The following is an 11,796-nucleotide window of genomic DNA, read 5'->3' as shown; positions in this document are numbered from 1 at the left end:
GAGTGTAAAAGTGATGATGACTATATTAGGTGAGTAATAGTCATGATGACTGTGTTGCGAGTGTAATAGTCAAGATGAAAATGTTGGGAGAGTAATAGTCATGACGACTATGTTGAGAGTGCAATTGTCATGATGACTATGTTGGGAATGTAATAGTCATGATGACTTTTTTGGGAGTGTTATAGTCATGACGACTATGTTGGGAGTGTAAGAGTCATGATGACTATGTTGGGAGTGTAATAGTTATGATGACTATGTTGGGTGTGTAATAATCATGATGACTATGTTGGAAGTGTAATAGTCATGATGACGATGTTGGAAGTGTAATAGTCATGATGACAATGTTGGGAGTGTAATAGTCATGATGACGATGTTGGAAGTGTAATAGTACCGATGCCTTTTTGGGAGTGTAATATTCACGATGAAGACGTTGGGAAAGTAATAGTCGTGATGACGATGTTCAGAGAGAAATAGTCATGATCACTATGTTGGGAGTGTAATAGTCACGATGAAGATGTTGGGAAAGTTGTAGTCATGATGACGATGTTGGGAGTTTTAGGGTCACGATGAATATGTTGGGAGAGTAATAGTCATGATGACGATGTTCGGAGAGTAATAGTCATGATGACTATGTTGGGAGTGTTATAGTCATGATGACGATGTTGGGAGTGTAATAGTAATGATGACTATGTTGGGGGTGTAATAGTCATGACGATTAAGATGGGAGTGTCATAGTCATGATGACGATGTTGGGAGTGTAATAGTAATGATGACTATGTTGGTAGTGTAATAGTCATGACGACTATGTTGCGAGTGCAATAGTCATGATGTCGATGTTGGGATTGTAACAGTCATGATGACTATGTTGGGAGTGTAAAAGTAATGATGTCTATGTTGGGAGTGTAATAGTCATGTTGACTATTTTGGGGGTGTAATAGTCATGATGTCTATGTTGGGAGTGTAATAGTCAAGAAGAAGATGTTGGGAAAGAAATAGTCATGATGAAGATGTTTGGAGAGTAATAGGCTTGACGACTATATTAGGAATGTTATAGTCATGATGACGATGTTGGGAGTGTAATAGTAATGATACTATGTTGGGGTTGTAATAGTGTTACGGCCCTCTTGGGTAGCAACTGGGTTCTTTCTCTGATGTTGTTAGAGGTAGGGTATCTGGCCCCAAGTTAGTAGTGGCTTTCAAGAGGTGTGCTCTGTAACGCAAGTAAATTAAAGGGGAAGGGATACAAACATACTAAAACTTAATTATATATTGCCACCACCAATAAATAAATATATAAACAGTCACTCGCTGGGGCTATCACTACACTTGTGTACACGTCTTGTCTTCTTCTGAAGACACAGGATGCTCTGCTTAACGGTGCTCAAGACGTGTAGCCCTGGTTCTCTTCTTGTGGCCTCTCGACGAATCCTTAGATTCTCTTAGCGAGTCTACCCCGGCCACAGGCCAGCCAAAACACAATCCCACTAGGTGCACCGTCGTGGAGGCCGTCAACCACAAATCCAGCCTGTAGCTGGCAGGTTCCAATCAGCTACGCTGCGTAGGCCACTCCACGACCGATACTAGGGTTGCGAGCCCTAGGCAGGAGCCTCGTGTGATTTCACAGATCACTCTCCTCACCATAACACCCCAGTGGCTATTCTTCTCCACGAGTCATCCCCGGGTACGACAATTCCTCAACTGCCACGTCACAGGCAGGCTAACACAACAGTGTTCATCCGGGGGGGGTGACTCAACTTCCGCAGCTAATACTTGGAGACTCTACGGCTGCCTTGGGTAGACTGATCCAACTTCCATTACAGCAGTCCCAGGTCGACTCTGTAATCAGACACGTCATCAGTACTAGTTACACTCTAGGGCACCTCACTTACTGGCTTAGACACAAACGCCCACCTATCCACTCCATAGATGGCGTTGCTGTCTATGCGTCACCTCACCAGGGGTCAGCAGCGGCTGTGTTATGAGCTGATCAGGACGGGAAACCAGCCCTCGTGGCTGGTATATCCTGTCCTCACTAGATGGCGCCGTCCATTTGGAGGGGGTTTCGGGAGCTGACCCATAGATGGCGCGGTCGTCACTGCTCCGGGCTCGGACGCTGGGCTCGGGTCCGTAACACCTCCCCACCAAAAAGAATTTGGTTTGGGTTTCTATAAAACACAAAGGAAACGAACCAAATTAGTCAATGGTCTAGATGCGGGACAATGCGTCAGCTACCACGTTATCCACTCCTTTGATGTGCTCGATCTGGAGGGGATATTGTTGCAGATGTAGACTCCATCTGGTGAGTCTGAGGTTCTTCTGCCTAAACTGAGCAAGAAATTTTAGAGGATTATGGTCAGTTCGTACTAATATAGGGTGACCATTACTTGTTAGGTATACCTCAAAGTGTTGAACTGAACTAATTAAGGCCAACGTTTCTTTTTCTATGACGGAATAGTTGAGCTGATTGGGGGTGAACTTCTTAGAATGGTAGGCCACAGGATGTTCCACCCCCTTTTCATCCGTCTGAGATAGTACGGACCCCAGGCCATAGTCAGAAGCGTCGACAGTCAGGATAAATCTATCCTCAAAACTCGGGGACCTGAGGATCGGAGAAGAGATTAGAATTGCCTTTAGACTCTCAAAGGCTTCCTGGCAATTCTCATTCCACAATAGTTTTACCCCCTTCTTCAAAAGATTTGTCAGGGGGGCGGCGATGGAGGAAAAGTTAGGGACAAACTTACGGTAGAAACCAGCCATACCAAGGAAACGCAAGATGTCCTTCCTGGTGGCTGGTGTAGGATACTGGACTATTGCCTCTATCTTGCTGGCCTTTGGCGCAATCCATCCTCCTCCAACCTTATGGCCTAAAAAGATGACAGAGCATCTGGCAAACTCAGATTTGTGTAGGTTGACCACCAATCCTGATTGGAGCATGGCCTGGAAGAAATCCTCTATGTGACGTAGATGATCCTGCCAATTAACATCATATATTAGCACATCATCGATGTAGACCAAGGTGTTTTCCACGTCACGCAACACAATGCCCATCAGCCTCTGAAAGGTGGAGGCTGCGTTTTTCATCCCGAACGGCATCACCTGACATTCAAACAGCCCGTCGGGAGTCACAAACGCCGATATGGGTTTGGCCTTCTCCGTGAGGGGAACTTGCCAATAGCCCTTGAACAGGTCAAATTTAGTCAGGTAACGAGCTTTACCTATGGCATCGAGACATTCCTCTACCCTGGGGAGAGGATAGGTATCTGCTACAGTGACCTTATTCACCTGGCGATAATCAATACAAAAACGGTATTTCTTACCAGGTTTGGGCACTAGTAGTATCGGGGATGACCATGGGCTTGAGCTCGGGGCTATTAGATGGTGTTTCAGCATGTATTCCACCTCATCTTTCACCACCCTTTTCTTCAGGGGGTTGAGTCGGTAAGGGTGTTGCTTTATAGGCCGGGTTCCTTCCTCCAGCACATCATGCCATAGGACAGATGTTAGTCCTGGAACATCTCTGAAGATAGTCTTGTACTCCTGGATCATTTGCAGCAATGATGGTTGATGTCCTTCGGCTACATGTGTCAACTTTGCCTGCAAGTTAAGTAGAATCTCTGAGTTAGTTAATACCTCTGCCTCTTCCTCAATGTCCTCTTTAGTGGTCACTAGGGTTATTGGGAGCGTATCTCGACCCTCATATTTTTTGATCATGTTAACATGAACCAAAGTTTCTTTCTTCCGGCGATCTGGAGTATTAAGAAGGTAATTGTGATTAGTAACCTTCTTTAAGACCCGGTAAGGACCTACAAATCTGGCGCTCAAACTTCCAGTTACTGTAGGTGTACATACCAAAACCAGATCCCCTACTAGGAAATCTCTTTGTTTGGTCCTCTTATCATACCTGCTCTTGGTGTTTTTTTGCGTACTCTCTAAGGTTCTCGTAGCCATTTCCCACGCAGAGAACAACCGGCCTTTATTTGTAGACAACCAGTCCACAACGTCTTCGTTGGTTTCCTTGTCTAGCCAATGGTCTCGTGCCACTTCTAAGGGACCCCTTACTGAGTGACCATAAATCATCTCGAATGGGGAGATTCCTAGTGATTCATTGGGCACTGATCTTACCGCAAATAGGAGGTAGGGCAGGTCTTCAACCCACTTACTCTGCCGGTCATAGCAAAACTTCCGAAGCATGCCCTTCAACGTCTGGTGAAAACGCTCCAAAGCTCCTTGAGACTCGGGATGGTAGGCACTGGAGGTAATCTGTTGGATTCCCAGGTCGGCGATCTGTTGGCGAAACAAATGAGACAAAGTTCGATCCCTGATCCGTCTGAATGGTCTTAGGGAGACCGTATCGAGAGACGAACCAGAGCAGATGTTTCACCAAGACCTTAGCAGTGATGGTCTTAAGGGGGATCGCTTCTGGGTACCTACTAACCCGATCTAGTATAGTGAGCAAATACTGCACCCCTGAGGTAGAAGGCGGAAGCGGGCCTACTATATCCAGAATGAGGTGCTCGAAGGGCTCACCTATGGATGGAATGGGGTATAAAGGGGCTTTGGGGACAGGCTGGTTTGCTTTTCCTGCCATCAGGCAGGTGTGGCAGGTTTTGCAAAAACGACGTACGTCCTTCTTCATATGCGGCCAATAGAAACACTTGGCTAGTCGTTGGAAAGTCTTCGAGACCCCACCATGTCCAGCAAATCTATCGGCATGGGCCGTTTCTAACAGCTTAGATCTGAACACGGCTGGGACGACTATTTGCTCACCCACCTCAGTTGTCTGGGGGTATTTCGGAGGATGCCAGCGATACAGTACATCACTTGACCATACATACAGATCACCTGTATGTCGAGGTCGAGGGAGGGGGTAGACGTACCGTGCGCGCTCCGTTAAAATCGTGACATTAACAGGGATTCGTTGGACTACTGCCGTGGATTACTGATTACAGACATAACAAAGTGCATAGTGACCCGCTGGAAAATTGAAAATAGTCATTAACAATAGAACTTTGTGTTAAATAGAGAATAAACGGGAGACCACGTGTGAGCCAGTGAACGAGGCTTTGTGTACATGCGTGTATTAGGAAAAAAACAAAAAAAAATAGTGAACGGTGATTCGTGGAGCAGTGATGTGGAACGGGTATCACAACAACATATAAGTTGGAAGTGAATATTATAAATATAGAATACTAGAAATATAAAATAGTGGCAAGAGGCGGCATCAGTGGTTATAAATCGGGTAACTGGAAACTGGTGACATCAACCTGGGCCACAAGAGGTCACCTGTACTGACCGGGGGACCAGCCTCGCTACCTACGCTAAGTACCTGCCATAAAGTTTGAACGAAATAACATACATAATATTACAAATATACGGTATACATATTATATTATAAATATTAAACATATAAATATATATACATATATATTGTTACAAATATACAATATACATATAATATTATAAATATATAGATATATACAACAAAACAAGGCAATATGGGAGTAAATAAACAAATTTGTGGCCACTGTAACAACTTCTTAAAGACGAAGGTAACGGGAATTGAATGTTATATCTGTAAGACTAGATTCCATTCAGCTTGTACAGGAGTGAGTAACACTACGGCACTGAGAGCTGGCCACTTGCTCTGGGTGTGTAAAAATGACCTGCCAGCTTGGAATATCCTAAAAAACCTTCTAGATAACATGACGCATGATCGGAAAACATCATTCATTGGAAGCCTACCAGCCATCCAGAAGGAGTGGGAAAGGAACAACAATTCTAATATACAAGGGGCGGAGGCTATAGTCAGGGATGAAACTGAGGCTGAAACTCAGGAAGTTGTAAACTCTGACTCAGTAGGCCAGGATGTAGATGACAGTAAACTAGAAAGTGTACCAGACAGCACTGACAGCTCGATAGGTACAGACACCACGACGGTTCTCGATAGAGCAATTCAGAACAGAAGGACAGACTTATGCAAATTTTATGCAAAGGGCATATGCAGACATAGATATGCTGGTAATAAGAAAGGATTAGAATGCAGTTACCAACATCCCAAAAAATGTTTAAATATGCTTAGGAAAGGTGAGTGTCGATTTGGATCAATATGTAGGTTTTTCCATCCTGACATGTGCCAAACCTCACTGGAGGACAGAAAATGCTATGACCTTAGCTGCCCACACTTTCACGTGAAAGGCACGGAACGCTACATAAAGAGTGGCAAGCAGGATAATGAATTTGGAGGAAACTCTATAAATTTTTTATACCAGACCGGCAGAGAATTCAAAAGGAGCAGCATGGAGAGTGTATGGAACTGGATGCCAGATCCACTTGCATTCCAGAATTACAGATACAATTACCCACCGAAAGGGAACTACAACTACGACAGAAAACTGCCCTACAACAATCAGTACTGGTCAGAACAAACTCATTATGTCCACGAATAATGGACTTGCCGAAAAAGTCTCCCACTCAAACTATCACTAATAGAGTAGCCTCATTCATCTTTGCCAACATACAAGGACTGAAAACAAGAACAAACAACAAAGTACAGTTCATAAATGGCCTCCTCACGGAGTCAAATGCAGTATTTGGAGCTTTCACAGAAACCCATGCAGGGGAATTGTTGGACAGTGAGATCTGGATTCCAGGATATAACCTATAAAGGTGTGATAGGAAAATTAGGTCACATGGAGGAGTGGGTCTGTATATTAGGGAAGACCTTGTATGCTCGGAGCTCCTAAACATTACAAATGAGGTGGTAGAGGTACTGGGATTAAAAATAGAGAAAATAAATTTAGTGATTATTCTAATATACAAACCGCCAGATGCAACGGCTGAGGAATTCACAGAACAGATAAGCAAAATTGAGAATAACCTTGATAATTTGGAGAACCCGATACCTGATATTATCTTCCTAGGTGACTTCAACTTGCCTAGTCTCAGGTGGAAAATAGCAAACAATAATATTATACCAGGAAATCTATCAGGACCTAACCAACCACAGATTAGAGAACTACTTAGATTCTGTGACAAATTTTCACTCAATCAGCAGATATCGGAGCCAACGAGAAATGAAAATATTCTAGATCTGGTCTTTACGAACAATGAAGACATTATCAGAGACATTACGATATCAGATACCACATACTCAGATCACAAACTCATTGAAGTGCAAACGACCATCAATACTCAGAATAGACCTAAAACGTTAATAAAGCGAGAGGGGCTATTCAGTAAATTCAATTTTAATAATAGAAGGATAGACTGGGAGATAATAAACAGGGAACTTACAAACATTCCATGGGGAACTGATCTAAATAATACAAGTCCTACAGAAGTAATAGAAAAACTGACTTCAGAAGCGTATCAAGTCTGTCTGAAACATGTTCCTTTGAGGAAAGCCAGAAAGATATCTAACGTAGAAAGAGAACGCAGACGACACTATAAACGCAGGAAAAAATAACGGAACTGCTTATGCAGACACGAATTTCCCGTCAAAGAAGGAATAATTTAAATAGGGAGATTGAAGAAATCGAGCGGAAATTGAAACACTCATATGAAACTGAAGAAAGGCAGTTAGAACAGAAAGCAATTCAGGAAATAAAGAAAAATCCAAAATATTTCTTCTCATATGCGAAATCAAAAGCAAAAACCACTGCCAGTATTGGACCTATTCGTACAAGTGAAGGTTTATACACGGAGGATGACAAAGAAATTAGTGAAATCCTAAAAAAGCAGTATGAGGACATGTTTAGCACTCCAATAAACAACATGAAGGTGGAAGATCCAGACAATTTCTTTATGCGGGATATTCAAACCCCTGTAAATATAACTGATATAAACACGAGCGCACTAAATTTTGAAAAAGAAATTGAAAACATGCCCATGCACTCGGCCCCAGGTCCAGACTCATGGAATTCAATATTTATAAAGAAATGCAAAGTGCCGGTAGCACAGGCACTCAGTATAGTGTGGAGGAAGAGCTTGGGCACGGGGGAGATACCAGATGCACTTAAAGTAGCAGACATAGCCCCTCTACACAAGGGAGGGAGCAAAGCATTGGCAAAAAATTATAGACCAGTTGCACTAACATCGCACATCATGAAAGTATTTGAGAGAGTGATTAGGAGTCAGGACCTAGATTCAGGAAGCTCTGTGTATTTCTTTGTAAGTGGGTTTGCTACGAAGGTTCCTAAGTGCGCCCTAAGAAGATGCTTAGGTGCGATTCAATAAGGTATACTTAGGAAGAAAATTGTTGGTTCACCTGCGTGCCGATAGAGGTCACTACTGTGTTTCGTTTGGCCAATCAGAGAGCAGCAACATTCTTCATATTGAAGATTTAGCGCTGGCTTATCGCAGCTCTACTGCCTCCTATTTACGTCGAATTTTCTTATAAAATTAGTATATTTCGAAGTAAAACAATGTTTTTTCAACTTCTACAGCCAGCACCGACATTGTAGTAAACAAATATGTTACATTTGTTGTTTACCTACGTAATTCTAAGAGATACTGTGTAGCTGTCCTTGTTGCTCGGAAGATGCGCTGACAATTATTGTATATATTTACTGAATTTACCCAAGGGCCACTAACTATCTAGTGACCTCGAAGAGGACAGAAAGCCGGCGGCTTGTTAAAGGGCCCGCCAATTGTCTTAATGATATTTTTTAGCTGGAATTTGGCATTTACGGCTTCAGCGGGTAGGCGGTTCCATGGGTTTATAGCCCTCTTGGTGGAAAAAAACATCTGTTTTCAGTCCTACTTGAGAGAACATACTCTCCAACACTATATCTGTGATTGTCCTGTTATCAGTGACTTCATACCAAATGGTATGAGGTATTTTGAGCTCTGTAATTACTTCATACACTCAGGAATATTGGAAGATATTCTTGTGCTGCACCCAGATTTTGCCAGTGGAGGCTAATAGATCAGCATTAAGTATTTTGTTCTCTCCTAATTCCATGTATGACTGGCCATCCTGTGAGGTGAGGATGTTGGGTGAGCTTGTAGCTGGTTTTTGATCTACACTGTGTGGTTCTTTATACAGAATAGGGAAGCAGCACATTGCTGTGTATACCTAAACATGTTTAAAAATACATTGTTTGAGAGGAGTTTTGTAGAAACTGGTAAGAGTAATTATAATATAATGTTTCCATGATTCAGTGCTTACTTCTTGTGAAAATTGCTTAGAGTTGTTTAGTCAGAGTTGATTTGTTTTTTGTATTGAGGCTGGTATTTTCTAAATTGATTCCATGTACAGTATGTCTAACCATCCTGTGAGATGGGAGTATTAGATAAACTTATAGCTAGTTTTTTATCTACACTGTGTAATATTCCATATAGAATAGGGTAGCAGCACATTGCTGTGTATACCTAATCTTCTTAATAAAAGAAATCAGTAATAAAGATTTTAAATTATAGTTTGTATTATTACAAATACAGTACTGTATTATCCTTATTAAATCATGTTGACCATGGATCATTAAGATCTCATGTTGATATGTAATACAAGTCATATTTCTTTTGAACTGCTAATCCATGCTAATCATTCATTAAATTGTGCATTATGTCTCAATTTTTCACTTCCTTGGATATACTGTACAGTACAAAAAGATAGGATAAAAATAAACCAGTAATATTTCTTGCATTATATTTTTCATTTAAATAACTGCATCAATATTTTTACAGCTGACAGGATTTGTTTTCCCATACAGGTGCATTATTTGTTAAAAAAAAATTGGTTTATTGTTACACACAATGGTGCTACATAGCCTTCCCAGCTTGGTGCCTTCTTTTAATACTTACTGATTAAAAAATAAATAATAAATACATTTTATTCAGGAAAAGTACATACAGTTGATTTACAAACATAATGTTGGATTTATAGGCAGAGCTAGTACATACAATACCTAAAGCCACTAATACTCATAGCATTTCGGGCAAGGTGTGGGGGGGAAAAAACACAGACTAAAACTTAATAGTAATCGGGATTAGGTATAAATTGTGTTGAAAGAAGGAATAAAAAATACAAAAAGGGGGTTAACATAGCATAAATCAGCAATTGCACATGTTGGTGAACAGCGTTGTTTAAAAAATAGCAAGACATGGGTTGACATTTAGGAGGTAAGTTAGGTTACATGGAGTTAATTAGGCAGTACTTGGTTTAACTCATAAACTGGTTGAGAGAGGTACAGCCTTTGACATGATTCGGGAGGTCATTCCACATTCTGGGTCCCTTGATTTGTAGAGCACTTCTAGTTTGGTTACACACAGCCAAATTGAGTAACAGGAAGAGGTCTTGGACACAAATTTGTTCCATGCTAAATGTAGAGGAATCAGCTGAGTATTCCTCAAATAAAATAAGTTGCCTCAGCTTGTAAGGTAAATAAAATAAGCATTTCTCAAATAAGTAGCTGCCTCACCTCACAGCCTTACTGCTACATAGCCTTCCCGGCATGGTGCCTTCTTTTGATAATTACTTGTTCCACACCGAAATTGTATAACAGGAAGAGGTCTTGGACCCCTACTTCCCTCTCTCTTTTTTAGTAGTCTATATAGTCATAATTATAGCTTTAAGTATTCAATGAATAAAGTTTTTGACATTTTTACCCTTTTCCTTACCTAACATCATTTGTGCAGCATATTTTTATTTTATGTCTCACCCAGATTTAATTTCAAAATAAAACCAAACTAAATAAATTAGAAATGGGTATGTATAGCTAAGGTACACCCTTACTACTAGGTGAACAGGGGCATTTGGTGATAGTAAATGATCCCATCAGGCAGGGCTCATCACCTTCTCTCATATTTCATGTTCACCAGTGTTTATTTACTTAATAACTACTGGTATAATATCTTGCTATTATAAAACTAATTCTACTATCATCAAACACATATTTACTTCATGTTTCAAGCAGAGAATGCATATATAACTAACACGAAGGACTCCTCTCCACTAGATTCACCAACTATAATATTTTGGTCATGTTCCAATATCATAAATCGATCCCAGTGTTATGTAGTAGAGAAAAAATGACTTATATCCAGTTTACGTAAAGCTACGAGTGGTCGAAACCACACTTAAATCCTGGAATGAACTTACGAAGATTTTTCCACTTAGGATAGTTAATTGAATACGGACGTAGCCGCCACGAAGGCGCTAAGACGGAAAACGCTCTTAGCTAAGAGGAAAAACCTTCGTAAGTACCTTCCTGAATCCGGCCCCAGGTCACCTATTTCATGGAGACCAATGACTTTCACAACCCAGGCCAACATGGATTTCGAGCGGGAAGATCGTGCCTCTCACAGCTACTTGAGCACTACGACAAAGTCACTGAGGCATTAGAAGAGAAACGGAATGCTGGTGTGATATACACGGACTTCGCAAAGGCTTTCGATAAATGTGACCATGGCGTGATAGCACACAAAATGAAGTCAATGGGAATAACCGGTAAAGTAGGACGCTGGATACTCAGTTTTCTGTCAAACAGGACTCAGCGAGTAACTGTCAGCCATATAAAATCTAGTCCAAGTGCAGTGAAAAGCTCTGTACCTCAGGGTACAGTCCTTGCACCGCTGCTTTTCCTTATTCTCATATCAGATATAGACAAAAATACAAGTCACAGCTTCGTATCATCCTTTGCAGATGACACAAAAATCAGTATGAAAATTACCTCGGCTGAGGACATTGAAAAACTTCAAGCTGATATTAATAAAGTTTTCGACTGGGCATCAGAAAATAACATGATGTTTAACAGTGATAAATTCCAGGTACTCAGGTACGGTAAAAATGAGGAC

The sequence above is a fragment of the Procambarus clarkii genome, chromosome 64, assembly GCF_040958095.1.
Source record: "Procambarus clarkii isolate CNS0578487 chromosome 64, FALCON_Pclarkii_2.0, whole genome shotgun sequence".
In the NCBI taxonomy this organism is placed as follows: domain Eukaryota; kingdom Metazoa; phylum Arthropoda; class Malacostraca; order Decapoda; family Cambaridae; genus Procambarus; species Procambarus clarkii.
This window is presented reverse-complemented; position numbering follows the sequence as displayed.